The sequence below is a fragment of the Marmota marmota genome, unplaced genomic scaffold, assembly GCF_001458135.2.
Source record: "Marmota marmota marmota unplaced genomic scaffold, marMar, whole genome shotgun sequence".
NCBI lineage: Eukaryota > Metazoa > Chordata > Mammalia > Rodentia > Sciuridae > Marmota > Marmota marmota.
In genome coordinates, this window is record NW_025999990.1 from 23,431,676 (window position 1) to 23,450,541 (window position 18,866).

General features: G+C 35.7%; 1 pseudogene; it reads right to left on the reverse strand.

The window, feature by feature from the left end:
• Window positions 1-513: 513 nt before the first annotated feature.
• On the reverse strand, window positions 514-605 carry LOC125617828 (annotated as a pseudogene).
• Between the last annotated feature and the right edge of the window lie 18,261 nt (window positions 606-18,866).

Genomic DNA, 18,866 nt, shown 5'->3' on the forward strand with positions numbered 1-18,866 from the left:
AGAAAACAGAGTGAAGGTAAAATTATTCAACACATTTATTTTGAAAAGTACCTTTATATGAGTGTATGCTTTAAGTTTGCCACCAAAATATGACAGGATGGTTCAAAATGGTTCATTAATGTGCCACACATAATGAAAATATTTAGATATGATTGGATCACACCATAGGGGATTTTGTATAAATCACAACATATTTTTACTGATGATATTTGTACTTCATTTATGTTTAAAGTAAAGCTGTTTATATTTGCAAAAACATATTGAAAATCCAAAAGATATTTGCAAAGGAGTGGAGAACAGATACTTTTAAATGGGTAGGGAACAAATTATTCATGCATCTCTGATGCTTGATAACACATGAATCTGTCACTTTATATTAAGCCCCTCATGGTGACCCAGTAATGTGTTGGTTCACTTGGAAGAATTAAAAGACACAGCACCTGACCTTAGGGAACTTACACTGTAGACAAACATTCTTCTTTTCTTCTTCTTCTTCTTTTTTTTTTTTTTTAACATCAGAGGGTAAAGTGCCACTGTCGTAACAAGGTTTAGAGGGAGGCACAATAGTGTGAAAACCCAATCATCACACTTAAGAACCAAAGGATCTAGACATATATTCTTGAAAAACAGGCAATGAGACAAAAGCAGTAGTAATTCAATTCTGAGCTATGCATCAATCAGATAATATGTGTAGTTGTTAGAAGTATAGGCTGTAGTATTTAGGGACACTAAATAAGGTAGAAAGTAGGATCATCTTTAGAGGAAAAAAGGAAGAAGGCATTGAGCACAGCATGGGAGCCGGATCCAGCACTGTGGCATCATCCAGCTAGCATGCTGGAGAGACAGGGAGAAGTAGTGTCGGAGTGGAAATACACACATGGTGGCCTCGACAGATCAAAAGAGAAGTATAAAATGCACATGCTTTTCAATCCAGAGAGAGCTCTGCACTGAGATTGAAACTGCAGGCACTGATTAGGTCAAAGAGTCTTTCCATAAATTGGTGAATCTTGCACTCTAGTTACAATTGAAGCTTCCTTTTAAGAACTCATTGCTATTTTGCACTTCCCAAGATGCTTGATGTCTCCTTGAATCATCACTAATTATTCACTTCTCACTTGCTGTATTCAACTGCCCTGGGCCCTGATGCTCTGTCAGTTTACCCGGTTTCCAGAGAAGTGAAAATTCTCTTGGAGCATTTGAAAATGTAATTCAGACCCTGTGATTGTGTCTGTGGAACTCTCTACTCTGACAAGCAAACCTGGGCTAAGAAGACCTCTTTTGCTTTTCATTTACTTGTATGTTAATGAAATAAAACTAAATTTTTGTAGCAGAGCCCTATGATTTGTATCCACTTGTGTCCCAGGAAGATTTGGTATATCATTCATCTGCTCACTCTTGGAGGCAGCTGATGGAATTGGGAAACTTTCTCTAGAGGTTGCTGCTGCACTTACTGGTGAAAAGGCAGCCATATTGCTATGGAAATCTCACTGGCTATTGAGATAGAAGACCCCATTGGATTAATGATCTTCTTATGCCTGATGGCAACTTCTTTAGGTTCTGAGTTTATCTGAGACCTCACTTCTGATATAAACACTAAATAAAACAATTTTCATAAAATATATTATAATAATAAAAGTCTAAATATTCACTTATTAACAAATAAACCCATATGTTCAGGCAAATACACATTGAAATGTCCCCTGATTAGCACTGGGGATACTGCAGTAAAAAAGGATAAATATATATCTCAATCAGTGGAATTTACAACGTAGTAAACTGAGGATTTGGAGGTTGAAAAAAATGTCATCAAAATAGAAAGAAGGGGGATAAACATGAAGGATTATAGGCCAGAAAGCATAGAAGTAGACTACCTACTATGCAGACTGATTTTTTCCTATGGGCAGGAAAGCAGCAGGATGTGAATTTTCTGTTGATGATCTTGTGTCTCCTTTTCTATAAGGTCCTATTCATGCCTCATAGAACTGTTAAAATCCTTGCGCTATTTATCCATTGCAATTTCCCAGGCTGGATAGACATACTGCTCTTAGAAACTCCATTTGTTGGTCTGCCATAAAGGAAATCTTTTGGGGCTGTTAAATGGGAACAATGAACTGCAGAGATCAAGAGGAAACCACACAGAAACAATGAAGACCAAAAAGAGAAAAGGAAGAAAAAAATGGCTTTGAAAAGAAAATAATAATTAAAATCCTAATATTCATGGTTACTTCCCTGTAATTAAAAGCTTACATAAATATGTATATTCTTTAACTCTGTATTTTGTTTCAGTACCACAAAACAGTACTTGTTCGTATATAGTTTATATAGTTATAATTGTCTTAAACATAAACCGATTTGCATTAAATTAAGCAATAAACTAGCACTCAAAATATGAGAGTGGTTTATTTTGTGAGGCTAGCTCACAGAATGGAAAGGCAGAATTATACTCAGGATCAGGAGATTAAAGCAGAAAATGCAAGGTGATCATGGCTCTCTTTTTGACAGGTGGTCTTTGCTTTTTTCTGCATCTCTGTTGTAGTCAACTGTCTCTACATAGCAGATCTTTGTGGCAATTTGGATTCTAGGACATAGATACTTAAACAGAGTTGAGATGCAAAATATTTATCAAGACCCGCCCATAAAAGAAAGCCAGAGGAAACAGAATTGGGCCAGGGAAAGAAGTTGAATTGTGACACATACTTGACAAGGTGTCAATCAACGTAAGAGACAGCTCTGGAGTAAGTTTATACATCAGGATTGTCCCTATCAGGGTGAGACCCTTATGTATACCTTCCTCGCTCAGGATCAATATTTGAGTGGAAAGGGCATGATTTTAGATAACTGTGGCTATTCCTTCAAGGGTCTAAGGACAGTTCTGAAATGCTGACAGGAGGCTGTGGGCTGACTATACTCCCCACAGCTGGCAGCAATTCTTACCTCAAAAGGCGATGTGGGTGTTGCATCTCCACGTCCCCCACACTCTCTGGCTTTCCATCTTTGTAGCAAGATGGACATTCCCTGGATAATGGCTTTCATTCTCATCCTGTTTAATAACAAAACTGCAAGTGTTAAAAGACAAATATGGTCCTTTACCATTTGCATACTATTTGTCTAGGCAGTGAGAAACTAAGCACCCAGAGCACCATCATGATATGAAATCTATTCTCAGGAAGTCCTGGCAAAATTCTTGATTGGTAGAAAAAAGAGAATTTAGATAAAATCATGATTTTTTTCAATTTTACGTTGAACAGAAAGGATTCCAGTAAGAAAGGGCAATTAAATCAACATGTTGAAATTCTCCTAGAAAACTTAAAGGGGAAAGAGATGATGCTTTATTTAAAACAAAACCATGTACATGAATTAGTGGTGGCACATTCATTTTCTGCCTTTGCTATTAGTTAGGTATGTGACATTGTTCAAGGCCCTTAGTTTCTCTGGGCTCAATTCAAATTTATCAAACTAGGGGGAGGGATGAGATGTCACTTACAATGTAATAGTTTGTGAAATCTATAATACTGTAGATGATATACTTGGTGTTTTATTATTTCTTACAGAAAGCTAAATGAATGGTCTGAAGATTACTTATTGTGTTTTTTCTTCTAATTTAGGACTTTTTCTGATCATAAACGTGATAACTCATGTGATCAATGAACTATAAAGAAAATAAAAAGTAAAAAAAAAAACATTGAGAGTCAAGTTGAAATAAGTCTCTTACAGTGGGTATGGGTCACTACAGTAGAAAATTTTTTGAAAGTTTGTTTTATCATAGAAAACTTGAATTTAAATTTATGTTCTACTGATTAGCTCAGTGACTATGCATAAGCCACTCAAACCCTATGAACCATTTCTCTTAGCTTTTGCATGAGGTTTGAATACTCAGCTTTTGCATGATATTTGAATACTATCTAACATATATCTGGAAGGAATGCTGTAAAATTATGATTAAATTACATGGAAAAAGGAGCCTTTTAGCTATAAAGATATATACACACTTGAGTCATTGGGGTTTACTTCTTTCAGTCTTTGATAGACAATGGGTTTGGTATTTTAAGGAATTTTAAACCATTAGCAGCTCAGAGTGGATGAATTTTTTAAACTTTTCACAATGGCATGGAACCCAGAATATCTTGAGGGAGTGAACAATTGAGCAAAAGGTAGGAATGATAGAAACACGTAGAGATAATAGAAGACAGAGGTAAGGGGGCAATGATAAACTTCTTTCAATTTTTCTGAGATTTCCCCCTTACTGGACATATCATCTCTGTCTTAAGTCCATCATTTCTACTTTCTGATAGATTTTTTTCCCTCTTTGAAATAAAGTGCAAAACATGAAATGGAGTAAAATTGAGCTCTAAAAGAAATTAAGTGAGCCATGAAACAAAGCCCTCTTCAAACTATAAACTGCATTGAAGCCAGCCCTTTCAATTAGAGCTCGTCCCAAAGCATCCGTGGTATTTTCTTCATTTTCTAAGTCATCAAAATTTTTCATGGGGCAGACATAAACTCAGTAGTGGATTAATAGTTCTGTGATTAATGGAAGAGTTGTAAAATCCTGATTTTTAAATCACTGCAGCTTATAAATAGGAAATTGTACATTAACTGTAAATGGTGATAATGTTTATAGTCTTCTCACCTCTTCCTCAACCTGTGGTGACCTGTTTTGTTTCATGATAGGAAAACTGTATGCAGATAAAATTGGTGCAAATAAATATAATGTGAGCTTTCTCTTTAAAGGAAATGCTTTATTACTCAAAGATTAATTTTGTGTTATAAGGAAATAGTGTGTAATTTAAGTGGTTCTGGATAGTCATCTTTTGCAATTTTTCAGAAAAGAAGTATATCTCAGTTCTTACTGATATACAATCAATTAAAGCACATAAGAATAATTGCAATTATCTGGTTCAATCTCTCATTTTTCCCAAGGATAGATCTTAAACTATGAAACCTGCCCAAACCTCTCAGCTCTTTATTAGCAGTGCCTATGCAGAGTTCAAGATGCTGATACCAAGATGTGTGCAAAGATACACACCCATGTCCCCCATGCACTCAGCAGAAGGAACCCTTTTCGAATGGTGCTTGACTCATCCACATTTTTTCTTGTGCCCACTATAGAGCATCTTCTGGATTTCCACTGTTTATGCCAATGTGCTCAATAGTTCAGGATGATATGTGGTATGTTAATCAATTTTTCATTACTAAAACAAAAATCTGACAAACAAATCAACTTGTAAAAATAAATGATTCATTTTGATTTACAGTTTCAGAGGTTTCAGTTCACGATTGATTGGGTTGGCTCCATAGCTTTCTGACCTATGGCAAGACAGAATATCATGGCATAGAATGCATGGCAACAGAAAAAGGCCACTCAGCTAATAGGTGGGAAGTGAAGAAGAGAAAGAGGAAAAGACCAGAGTCCCATAATGCCCTTCAAGGATATGACTGGATGACCTAAAATTTCCCAGTAGACCCAACCTCCTCAAAGCTCTACCATTTCTCAATAGTGCCAAATTAAGAACTCAGCCTGAAACACATGTACCTCTGGAGGACACTTGAGATCCCAATTGTGGCATATAGGTACGTGTTACTCAAGGAAACATGTTAATTATAATAGCAGGTACAAAGCATGATAATTAAAACAGGTCTTAGAAGTCACTTATAACCCTGAATTCCATGTGTGACTACTTAAAATGAAATGATCATACAATCCTTGATAAAATACCTACAGAGAAGGAAACGTACTGCTCTATCTCCCATTATAAGGCCGTTGAAAAGGTGATTATTCATATATTCAAAACCATAATATCCTGACTCGAATTTGAGGTAGAGATTTTTCTCTTAACAAATTTTTCTTTCCAGGCAAACATAAAATATTAAGCTGTGAGTTGGGGCATCACTATATCTACTAAAACTCTTTCATCTTAAAATTGATTAGGTTACTCATTCCTTTCAGAAACATTTGGGAATGTAAAAATATATTGTGCCAGGGAACAGAAAAATAAATGTATAAAATCATACTAGTATAAAGAATTCATAGTCCAGTGTAATGAAAATATAGATAACCAAATTCTTTCCATTCTTATTTAGCTACATTCTTATTTAGCTATTGTTATTGACAACAATAACAATCTAGGAATATAATTTAGGAAATGTGCCTAGAAAATGGGGAGAGGTACAGGTTTCTAGGAATCTTGATAATTGTTGTACTTGTGAAATTAGCTCAAGCACCAAGATACAAATTATATTAAAGACCAGTTCCACTTGAAAGTTTTTTAAATGAAGAAAGGGGATCTCAAAAAAGTGACTTTCCAAAGTTCTGTAGTTTTTCCGGGGTAGAATTGAAGGGGTGTTTTGCTGAGAAATTGACATCTACATACCCATGAAGGACAGAGAGGGTATTCAATCAGCAGCAAGGGGTGGAAGGGCATTTTAGACAGAGGGAACAGCCATCATGAGGTTTGGAGGCAAGTCTCTGTAGAGATTACCATGGTTGCTCCAAGCAATTAATCATGTTGAAGACAGCATTATGGAAAAAAATTTTTTTTAAACGGGGAAAAAAATCACATTGGAGAAATGGCTACAAACAAAAAAAATTTCAGTGTGTCTTCTCTTGCCTAGTTCCAGTGTTTCCCAATTTCTATTTTTAGAAAATCCCTCCCTCCAACTCACCTCTTTCATTAGCTACCATTAGAATTATAGAAAAGAAGTAGATACAATGGTTCTTTATTCATTGTTTTGTTTTAATGAATGTTCAGATTTGCATCCGTTTTCCACATTTGTATTATGTAAAGAGCAGAGAAGTAGATTTCTTGTTATCATTTTATTAATTTTCTTGTCTTGAAGCAAAGAAGCAGGGCCAAGGTAGTGCAGAAAATTCATATCGCTCCACTCTGCCTTTCAATTTGCTTTCCCTTGGATTTTTTCCCATCTACTCTTTTTGACTGACATGGCAGAACTAGTATTCACTTCACGTCGCCACCATTTCTGCAGCGTCTCTGTATGTCTGCTTGCTCTGAGGCTGGAAGGATGAGCTTCAGAGGCAAGAATCCAAGAAGACAGTCCTGGGTGGGTGACCCCCATGAGCTTCTTGGGCGTGCGTGTGGGGCTGATGTTTGATAGAAAGTAAATAAATGCTACCCTCTGCTGTTTTTCATCAGTAAATATGAGAGTGCGCTCAGGAGAAATAAAGGTGAAATTCTGTCTGTTTAAAAACAAAATAGCTATGTGAAGCCTTAAAAGCCTGTAATTTACCCAGGAGCTGAAACATATGCACTCTCAAAATAACCAAAACAAAGAAATAATCTATTTAAAAGCCATGGGTATTACAGTCTCTTAGCTCTAAATTATACCTTCCATTAAAGTGGGAAGAAACCACTTGGATGTGTTCTATAGATAAACAAGAAATGTGTGTTTTTGAGTTACCTGGAAGCTTTGAGGTGCTTATGGCCCAGAATTCATCACGAGGAAGAGCAAGATCTCTCAGAAAACAGGGGTGCCTCTTTCTAAGCAAACAATAACATAGCCAGCCTCAGAGAAGGACGTGAGTTGCAGACAGGATCAGACAGAACATGAACCAATTTTCATCATGGCAGGATGGGAGATTTTCAAGTGACATTTTGAAAAAATGAAATTTGGAAACTCAGATGTCTAACGTGGTGGAAATGTCTGTGTGGGCCATTGCTTCTTTCTCTTCTGAAGCCACAGGCCTTGTTGTAACACACACACACACACACACACACACACACACCACACAGGATAACATAGGCATGTTCTTTGGACAAGAAATTCTGGAGATACCTCTTTCCTTGCTTCTAAAATTGAACGTTCTTAGTTATGTCTGTCTTCTTTGGGACATGCTAAAATAACTCTCAATGACACTTGGATATCAGGGTTTGTTTATTAATTTATTTATTGTTTAAGTCAATATCTCACCATGTGCCATGATTCTCACGCTACAAGATCTATAGGCCAAAAGAGGCGACAGATGCAAACAGAAGCACTGAATAGCAGTTGCAGATGCTTAATGAGATTTTATCCCAGAAACCATGAACCCAGAGGTGAAAAGGAGCTCTCCAGGAAGCTCTCCTTTGGCATTTGGCTTCTCAGCCTCCCTGCTTTTCCTGGCCTTCTGCCCTGAGCTGCAGGCATTCCCTTTCCTCACCAGATTCTTGCTGCCTCTTGCTGCCAAGAGCCCCAGGCTCACCAGACTCTCAAAAGCTCTCATCTATTCACATGCAGAGATAAATATGGAGAAGGGCAGGGATAGATAAGTTAGAATCTGGAATGGTAATTTCAGGCATAGTCCAGCAGTACAAAGTGTTCTGTCCAGGGGGTTTGATGAGAGGAGGCTGCAGGCCTCCAGCAGGCCTCGAGCAGAGCATTGTCTAAGACCATTTAACAACCCCTGCCAATGGGTGGAGGTGGAACCAGATGCACAGACCCTGTGGCTATTTCTGCTTTGGGGCTAGCACATCAGGACTCTGCCACCCTCAGATGGCCATGCAACGCTCTGCTCCTTGCCATGTTCCCCTTTCCTGAAGGATTTAGTCAGTGTACAGAAAACAGCTCACACACACTCAAGATTATATCATATATATTGTCACCTGCCATTTACTGGTACATTTCTCATCCACAGTTTCTGTCTCTCCTTGTTGAGAGTCTTGGTGTCAAATGGATTTGTGTGTGTGTGTGTGTGTGTGCCTTCAGTGATCCCATAGCTGCTGTTGCTTTCTGCAGATTCTATATTGATTGGATGTTTTCGCATTAGGACTTTTTTTTTTAGTTAAGGTATACAAAAGAGGTACAAGAAATGACCTCAACCTGTTAAGATATGAAAATTATAATTTGCAAACCAAAACATGGGGACTAGCAAACAAATTTCTCTCAAAAAGAGATGTATTTATATAAAAACTCTTAAGCAATTATAAAAAATAAATAAATTCACCACTAAATACCCATACATTTACATTGTATGATGATTTTTAAAATGGATATTTAACCAATTGTATGGGTTGCTATACTTTTAGCACAGCTATTAAAAACTCAGGCTGCATAGCACACAGTAAGTATTTTTAAGATAAGTTAATTATTTCAATTCTAGTTATCATAAAATTGGAAATCTCGAGGCATTTCTATGGTACATGTGGAGAATGGGTAAGGGTATTTGAAATTGGCATAAATTCAAAAGCTGTTTTGCCCTCAGGTTCTCTACCTTAGGAGGTAAGCAGAGCTGTAACAATTTCAGCAGTAAATTGTTCCATCTTATTGTTCTGCTTTCTTTTAAATGTGAGGTTAACTTACCTCAGGTTAACAAACAAAACTGTTTTGTGTTCCTGCTGGTACCAAACTATCTCTTTAGACACATGTTGGCTCAATTAAATGGCAACAACAAAACATTTTGAAAAGCTAATCAGAGTAGCTTTGTTTCATTCAGGATTTCGTACTGGTTTATATGGTCTTTAATACTTCATAGGTGACTTTTGACATCCAATTATTTTGGTCAACAGTGAGGCTGAATAGGGTCGGGAAAGGGAGAGCTGCATGTATAATTTCACAACGTAGAAGTTCCCAGGACTTATTAGAATTATTGGGATCATATTTGGAGCTCCCTTGGAGATTTGCTGGCATGTGGCCTCAGTTCTTCCCCACACCCTCGCTTCTCCAGCCCTACTTAACCTTCTTCCTGGGGCCATCCAATTTTTGTACAATAGCGAGGAGAAAGCCACACTAGATAACTTCTTAGGATATTCCTCAGTCCTCCTTCCTAAATTTGAAAAAAAAAATTTTTTTTCAGTACTAGGGATTGAACCCAGAAATGTTCTACCACTGAGCTACATCCCAATTCCTTTTTGCTTTTTATTTTGAGTCAGGATCTTGCTAACTTTCTCAGGCCAGGCTCAAACTTGCAATCTTCCTGTCTCAGCTTCCCACGTTGTTGGAATTATAGGGATTATAGGCATGCACACACAAGGTGCTTGAGATTTATTATTTGGGGTGTATGTATTTTCAGACATGCAGGAGGGGTTTCTTTAAATTCTAACAAATTCTCCAAAATAAAAGTTAAAAATAAAAAAGTCAATAAAAGTCAATAAAAGTTAAAAATCACTTTGTTACATGTTTTGTGTTTGTTTTTTGATCATTTAAATAAAACTCATTCTTCATAAAATTGAATGTAAAAGGCACAACCGATAAAATAAAAATATCAAGGAATTATACTTCAAGAAAACTGAAATTATTTTTCTTTAAAAGACATTTGTTGTTAATCTTTTCTTCCTGCTCTTCCTCCCTGCTCTGTTCTTAGTTGCTCTCATTATATCAAAGAAGACATTTGGTATTTGTTTTTTAGGGATTGGCTAGCTTCACTAAGCATAATCTGCTCTAGTGCCATCCATTTCCCTGCAAATTCTATGGTTTTGTCATTTTTTAGCGCTGCGTAATACTCCATGGTGTATAAATGCCACATTTTTTTTATCCATTCATCTATTGAAGGGCATCTGGGTTGGTTTCACAGTCTAGCAATTGTGAATTGTGCTGCTATGAACATCGATGTAGCAGTATCCCTGTAGTACGCTCTTTTAAGGTCTTCAGGGAAAAGTCCAAGAAGGGCAATAGCTGGGTCAAATGGTGGTTCCATTCCCAGCTTTCCCAGGAATCTCCATACTGCTTTCCAGATTGGCCGCACCAGTTTGCAGTCCCACCAGCAATGTACAAGAGTACCCTTTTCCCCACATCCTCTCCAGCACTTGTTGTTGTTTGACTTCATAATGGCTGCCAATCTTACTGGAGTGAGATGGTATCTTATGGAAAGGGAGAGAAAAGGGAAATTGCATGGTAATGGAGGGAGACCCTCATTGTTATACAAAATTACATATAAGAGGTTGTGAGGGGAATGGGAAAATAAACAAGGAGAGATATGAATTACAGTGGATGGGGTAGAGAGAGAAGATGGGAGGGGAGGGAGGGGGGATGGTAGAGGATAGGAAAGGTAGCAGAATACAACAGTTACTAATAGGGCATTATGTAAAAATGTGGATGTGTAACCGATGTGATTCTGCAATCTGTATTTGGGGTAAAATTGGGAGTTCATAACCAACTTGAATCTAATGTATTAAATATGATATGTCAAGAGCTTTATAATGTTTTGAACAACCAATAAAAAAAAATTTAAAAAAAAATTAAAAATAAAAAAAAAAAATAAAAAAATTATAGCTCTGAAATCCGGAATGTGGTTTTATGAGCTGTGATATTCTGGGGGCTTGAAATATTGGTTTTGAGGGCACAGTTTCAACAATGCATATACTTTTAAAATAATATTTTATTTGTCACATAATTGTAATATTCCCATATTAAAATATTTATGCCATTAAAATCAATTTTTTACTATTTAAAAAAAAAAGACATTTGTTGGGCTGGGGTTATAGCTCTGCATTAGAGCACTTTCCTCGCACTTGTGAGGTACTAGGTTTGATCCTCAGCACCATATAAAAAATAAATAAAATAAATAAATAAATAAAGATATTGTGTCCATCTTTAAAAAAAGGCATTTGTGAAAATAAAAATTGCAGCCATACACTTGGAGAAAGTATTTTCTAAATGTATATGTGAAAAGGACTCTTGAATAATATATAAATCAATAGTATGTAAACAAATAATTCTGTTATAATGTCGACAGGATTTTTACATAGAATCACAGTAAACACAAGTGATAAGTATGCACATGAGAAGATGCTCAATATCATTGGTTATTTGTGAGATACAAATTAAAACAACAATGAGATTTATTACTTTTACACTAAGATGTGAAAATAAGAGACACTGATGATATTAAGTATTGGGAAAAATGTGGAGCAACTGGAGTATTCTATACTGTTGGTGGGAATGTAAAACGGTCCAACCACTTTAGAACATTTTTACCTATAATCTGACTCTACCTTTTTATCTCTAGCTATTTGCCTAAGACATATGAAAGTACATATCCAAAGACTTGATAAGAATATTCATGGCAGTCCTATTTGTCATAACCCTAAAACTGGAAGCAACCCAAGTGCTCATCAACAGGTGAATGAATAAACAAATTGTGCCATAGCTCAATAGTGAAATACCAATCAACAATAACAGTGAGCAAAACAATGGTACTTGCCTGGATTAGCTGGATAAGGCTAGTACTGGCTCACAAGACTGGATGGTGTGCATTTCTTTCCAACTGGAAGTTGAAAGATGCTGCATTGGTAACTTGAAATCATCCATAGTGGGAACATGTACACCAGTAGAATAGGTAAATGCTACAGATTAGTCTTCATCACTGACACAGAGATCTGGTTGTTAAACGTACATTAGCATCCTGCTTAATATATGTACAAACATGAATTAATCTAAGAATCATGACGAAAGAAATCAAAGCAAGTCTGATTCTATTTATATGAAATCTATAAAATGCAAACTGATCTATGGTTAGAAAAAGCAATTTGTTCCGTTTCTGGGAACAAAGGGAGTAATGGATCACACATAGCCATGAGAAAACTTTTGAATTCAATGGATATGTTCGTTATTTTAATTGTTGATGGAGGTTTTATAGATAACATATATACCAAAATTCATGAAAATTCAGGAGGTTATGCACCTTATTGAATGCTAATTATATGTCAATAGGGAAAACCTATTGGAGAATCAAATAATCAACTTCCTCTTGCCAAAATTATATCTCATCATCCTCAGCAGCATTTTTTGTGAACTATACTTTCTTGTGGAATTTCTGTAATCTGATCCTTTCATATTTTCCCCTTATCCATACTAATAAACTTTAATTTTCTGTGCAAACTTGCTTCCTTACAGAAGTTAAAAGTCATTCTTCCTGTGCATTAAAAATAAAATAAATAAATAAAAGATTGCTGAAATCTAAAATAAAAGACATTCTTCCTGCTCTGTGCCTTCCTATACTTGACAGGCTGCTTGCTCTCTCTGCACTGTACCTTACTTTAACCAGCCTTGCATCATTTACTACTTTAATTCATTTTATGAGAAACATGATATTACAAGAAGAATCATCAGAAATCATAGTGAATGGTTTTGTCTAAAAAGAATTTGGATTTGTATCTCTATCAAAGGGATTAGAAAATCAAAGGGGATCATTCTCCAGATGTTACTCTTGAAGAAAACAACAAGTGGTCTCCCATGACTGAATTCTCCAGAACAAAGTAATGTTTTCTGCTTGGGAAGATTAGAGGAATTCTTTTGAGAAACAACTGGGTATTCCCAAATTTGGAAACATTGTACATTCTCATGGGAACATGTCAACATTAAGAAATGAATATGCAGGCCATCCTTAAATTTTGCTCCTAAATTTTTACACATATATCAATATGTTATATTATTTTAAACCTCTATATAATTAATGATACACAAAAGTTTCTTTAAGGAAGAAATCCTCATGAAGCTTATGAATAATCTGAAGACAGAAAAAAATAAGACATCTAGAAAAGATGGATTGAGGACAAGAAATGGGATTTCTGAGAAGTTAAGAAAGATTCCCATCATTCACGCCTGATTTCTCACATTCAAGAGGAGGTATGGGGTAAAAAAATATACTGCTAAAATAAAATGCCTGGCTATTTCTTACCACCCAGACTCTTGATTTTCTGGCCAATGAATTCATCCCTGAAAACCCCAGTGTTTCTAAACTATCGAGCAGCCCCAGAAAGTTGAAAATGTTCACTCTGAACCTAACAATTTCATTTTGTTGCTGTAGCTATTTCATGGCATCACTTTAAAAAAAAATTGTATGGACTTTTCACAATTAATCTGTTATGAAATGATGGGGGATCAGATTCCCAGAGAAAATATCAAAAATATTCACTTCTCCAATGGTGTCATTTAATACATGAAACCTTACTAAAATCAATGTTTAATTTTTTCTTCTGAGGACATTTAATTTTCTTTTCAAATAGTTTGACCAAGGCCAGGGCAAGTAAATTGATGGGTGGTGAGAATGGGTGAAGTCAGACAGCTAAAATATTTATTGGATGGTGTCCACTCTGCCTTAGGTCACATCTCTCTGAAGTTCACTCCTATGCCAAACCATCTTTTAAAGTTATTGGGCAAAGTCTAAATCTAAAGTAACTCTGCCATGATATCCTGATATATAAGTGGTCACAAACATAGTTTCTCTGTTTATTATCGAGTGTAATTATTTTTTCCTGGGTTGCCCTCAGTGGAGAGTAATGTGCACAGGGAGAAGAGCTCTTACAAGTGGAAAAAGGGATCACTAACTGGGATTATTGAGTATTGGAAACACAATGGTTTCCATTTGTCCTGAAGCCCAGAGACAAATAAAATGTGCAGTTGGTTCCTGAAAAAGACAATGCCAATCTATGATGTTTGTTACATTTAGCAATAAGGGAGGCTGGCTCAGAGTTTACAATTCAGGAAAAGTTTTTCTTAGGAAATATTGTGTATGTGCTGACTCTTGAAAAATGATCACAGTTGTTTTCATGTAAAGCAAGAACATTGGTCTAGGTGGATGGAATGAAATCACCGAAACTCTGAAGCATGAAATAAAAATATAAATTCTGTTTTATATTATTTAGATGTAAAGTGCATGCTCCGGTGTGAAAGGAAAAATAAGTTGTGTCCTGTGTTTAGAGTTCTGCTTATCCTGATAAGAGCTCGCAGAAGGCCTTAAAGTTGGGCAGAAGTATGGCTGGATTTTAATTTCATTTACCATAATGTATATGATCAAATTTCCATTGAAAACCAAATAGCTCAACTAAAGCATATGGTTTTGTGTTGAATATAGGTTGAAATGAGATTGCCTAAAAGGTAGACTAATTTATTTAATAGCTTAAGGATCATCTTGTATTATTCTCAAAATCAATATGACAGGGTATATTATTATTGTTATTATAATAATCACCTTCTATCTTTAAAGAGGGCAGTCTCCCTGCCCTGTTGTTATACAGATGGCCAAATGTATGACTTCTAATACTGCATAGAGAGATTGACAGCAGGTTGTCACATATACTCAAGTTTAGGAAACAACATCTGTGCCACATAGGGTCACTTGGGAATCATATTTTGAGACAGAGTAAACAGCCAGGGACTGTTGGAGGGACTTTTTTTTTTTCTTAAAAGAGTGGGGTAACTACTGATTCTCACAGGAGCATATGATTGACTTAGCTGAGTAATCCTATGGGCTGGCAGGAGCTAAAACACACTGTTGAGGGATAAGCAGGAACTGTGCCTCCTTGAGGGTTGTTTTGCTAAGAGGCTTTATCAGTGGGACAAAAACGGGAGAAGAAATTATGGTTAGGACATTTAAGTCACTTCCAATTTCAGATGAAAAAGCTGCACCTAATATTGAGTCTTTGTTTTAAATCCTACCCCACAGTTATGTGTCCCATTAGTGAAGATCACAGTCATCTTTAGCATTTATTGACTGTGTTCCATGTGTAAACCATGTCCTCTAAATGTTTTAAATGTGTTATTTCTTTTAATTCTCATAAAACCCTTTGAAGTAGAAACCATAAAGTGCTTTCCTTTTAAACATAAGGAAACTGGGACATAAAAGTGCATATTAGTTGCTTGATTCACAGTTAGTAAATGTTAGGACCAGGACTTGAACCTCAGTTTATCTAATGCCAAATTCTTCAGACTATACAAGATACATCATAATAGAAAGAAGTCACTAATATTTCAATTACATATAGCACAGCGAATCATGAAATGAAATGTTAGATATGCTTAAATTCTTAGAACAAATTCAAATCACTATGTCCACAGGGAGTTAGTTTGGACTTCTGGTAGAGATGCCAGATCCCCTAGTACAGACATTCACTCCCCTTTGTTTTTCAGGGTATTTCAGTGGGATATGAAGTACTGGTATTAGGAAGAGGTCTGGGTCTCATTTCCAGCTCCGCCACACAGCGTAAAACCTGGCATAAATTTGATGATCTCCCCCTATGGCTTCTTCCTCATGACACATGAAGAGGTTTGATTGTTGTTTACTGAGAACACAGACAGTGCCCAGAGCAGCCAGTTATGTAGTAGACAACCCCTTGCCATTGGAGAGCTTATATTTTATTATAGAAAGTAATACACAGGTAAGAAATGATGTAATTTTAGATAGTGATGAACATTACAAAGAAAATTAATAATGGAATAGAATTAAATTGAGAAGAAAATTTCAAAGGAAAGTAGAGAAGAGTTCAGACATGTGCCTGAGCAGCAGGAAGACCTGTGGGTCGGGCGAACAGTGAACAAGGACAAGAACTGTAAAGTTAGGAAAACTAACAGGCACCAGACCAGGAAGGCATGCCATGGCTTTGAAACTTGGGTCTAAGTTTAGACTCTTCATTAGACTCTTCTTCAAGAATATCAAGAATAGAAACAAAAGAAAAATACAAGGTTATATGAACCAAGGAATCCATCTATGTTATATCATCCACAATAAAGTCAGATTCTACCTGGATGATGATAGAGTACCAAATGCAGATCTTGAGACAAATATGCAGATGAAGCCTAGATGTGAAGTAAAACTTGTGACATATTTCCATCCTTCAGGAAACTGATGAGACCTCAGATCATCTTCACAATTTCTGTTCAAATTTAGAGACAGAAGTCAAATTGCAATGAGTTAGAAAATAAATGACTAGTGAGGCGGGGGAAGTTTAGCCTATAAGGAGATGAATGTGTTGTACAAAATGCATCATAATAAAAAGCAATCATTGGTGTTTCAATTACATACAGCACAGCTAATCATGAATCAAAATGCTTAAATTCTTAGAACAAATTCAAATCAGTTATGCCTTCAGGGAGTTAGTTTGGACTTCCTGGTGTAGATGCCCGATCCCCTGATACAGACTATTCACTCCCCTTTGTTTTACATGGTATTTCAGTGGAAATATGAAGTACTGGTATTAGGAAGATGTTTAGCATGCCATTGTTGGAGATTTTTGCAGATAATAGATGTTTAACAGCTTTGTGCAGAGGTACCAACAGGGAGAGAAATTAAAAAAAGAGAGAAGGCAGTTAATAGGAAAAAATGTCTCCATTTTAGTCTAGTGAAGAACAGAAATGAATGAATGAATGAATGAATGAGATTTTTAGATGGGGATAATACAAGGAAGACAAAGCTGTGCAATGGGTATGGAGTACCAAGAAGGCAGCAGAGGAGTTAGTGTGGGACTCAAAGCATGGGGACAGGAAGAATATAGCCTGACAGAAAATATTAGAATATTAGACAATAAGATTTTAGAGATAAGGGAGTTCTGAGTTCACAGAAAGATTTGTTATTATTTCTTAAGAATCTAAAAAAATGTCCTTTTCCTCCATGTTGGGACTGTTATATGAAGCACTTTGTGTTACTTCTGTGGTATGAAGCTGTCTCTTGCAATACTGTATATAAATGCCTTTGGGCTTGTATCCTTTTCTAAGTACAAAAATATATGGCATTAAAAATATGGAAATATCAGAGACTAGGGTTATGGCTCAGTGGTAGAACGCTTACCTCTCATGTGCAAGGCCCTGGGCTGATCCTCAGCAGCACATATAAATAAATAAAATAAAATTATTGTGTACAACTAAAAAAATAAATATTTTTTAAAATATGGAAATATCATAATTTTCTTATGTACACATATGAAATTACCTAAATAAACACCACTATGGGGTCCACCAACAAGAATGGGGTACTAATTAGAATAGGATACCTCCTATGCCTGTACAATTTTATCAAAATGGATTTACTGTCATGTATAACTAAGAAGAACCAATAAAATAAAATTTTAAAAAATACAGAAATATGAATATGGCTAAGAATAGCATATGATTTGATTGATCTTACAAAACAAAATCACTCACTATTTCAGGCTTTGTTTTTTATATCTGAAATTCCAATGTTCTTTATTCATATTATAAGCAACATACCTACGTTTTTAAGTCCAAACCAATGCAATAACAACCTCTGTTCTTGTGACTCAATTTATGACAATGACTAATGAAATTCCGAAGGAACATTCAGAACTATTTTGACTAATTTGTAGAATAAAATTCTGCCTTAAATTCAATAATTGACAATAGAGGCTCCAGTGCATTTTGTCTTTGCTGTTTTTATATTTTATATTTCTACAAGTTTACTTCCAATGAACTTTCTAAAGCCAGAAATCATAACAGATGGAAAAATATAAGTTTCCATTCACCATAGGTAAGGTAGTTTAAGGACACCAGCTTTTCACCAGTTTTGGGCAGCATTTTGACAAGAAGCAGACTCTACATTTTGGGAATGTGAGGTTGAAGGCCTGACTCTATCTTCTCATGCATCATTCAATATAAACACAGCCCACAATTCCACATTCTAGACCATTGACTGGCATAAAGTTCTGTGAATAATAATGGTCTCTCAACAACCAGGCATTCATAAAACAAAAACAAACAAACAAACAAACAAAACCCCAGCATTAGTATAAGGCCAACTTTAATAACCTCCAGAAAAGAACACATTTTATTTTAATAGCTAACTTCACTAACAAAAAATAAATTTACTATCATCTACTACGAGTGAAGAACTTAGATAGCATTGAATGTCAAGCTTGATTTCTAAAGGATCCCACGTTACATAAGTATTTTTTAATTCAAATGATATTTAGCTTCTGGTTATCTATAAAATCTACTAAGAACCTTCTTTAAAAGGATTATAAATGAAAGTAAAGTGATCCCCAGAAAGTATAACTAAACCCTGACAAATATAAATATATTTGAATTACATTACTCTGAAGATAACAATCATGCAAAAAAATTATAGATATTGATTCTTATTTCTTTGAATGGGCAGTTTTACTTTTAGACTAATTTAAATTATAGAAATTCTGTGGAATAATTTA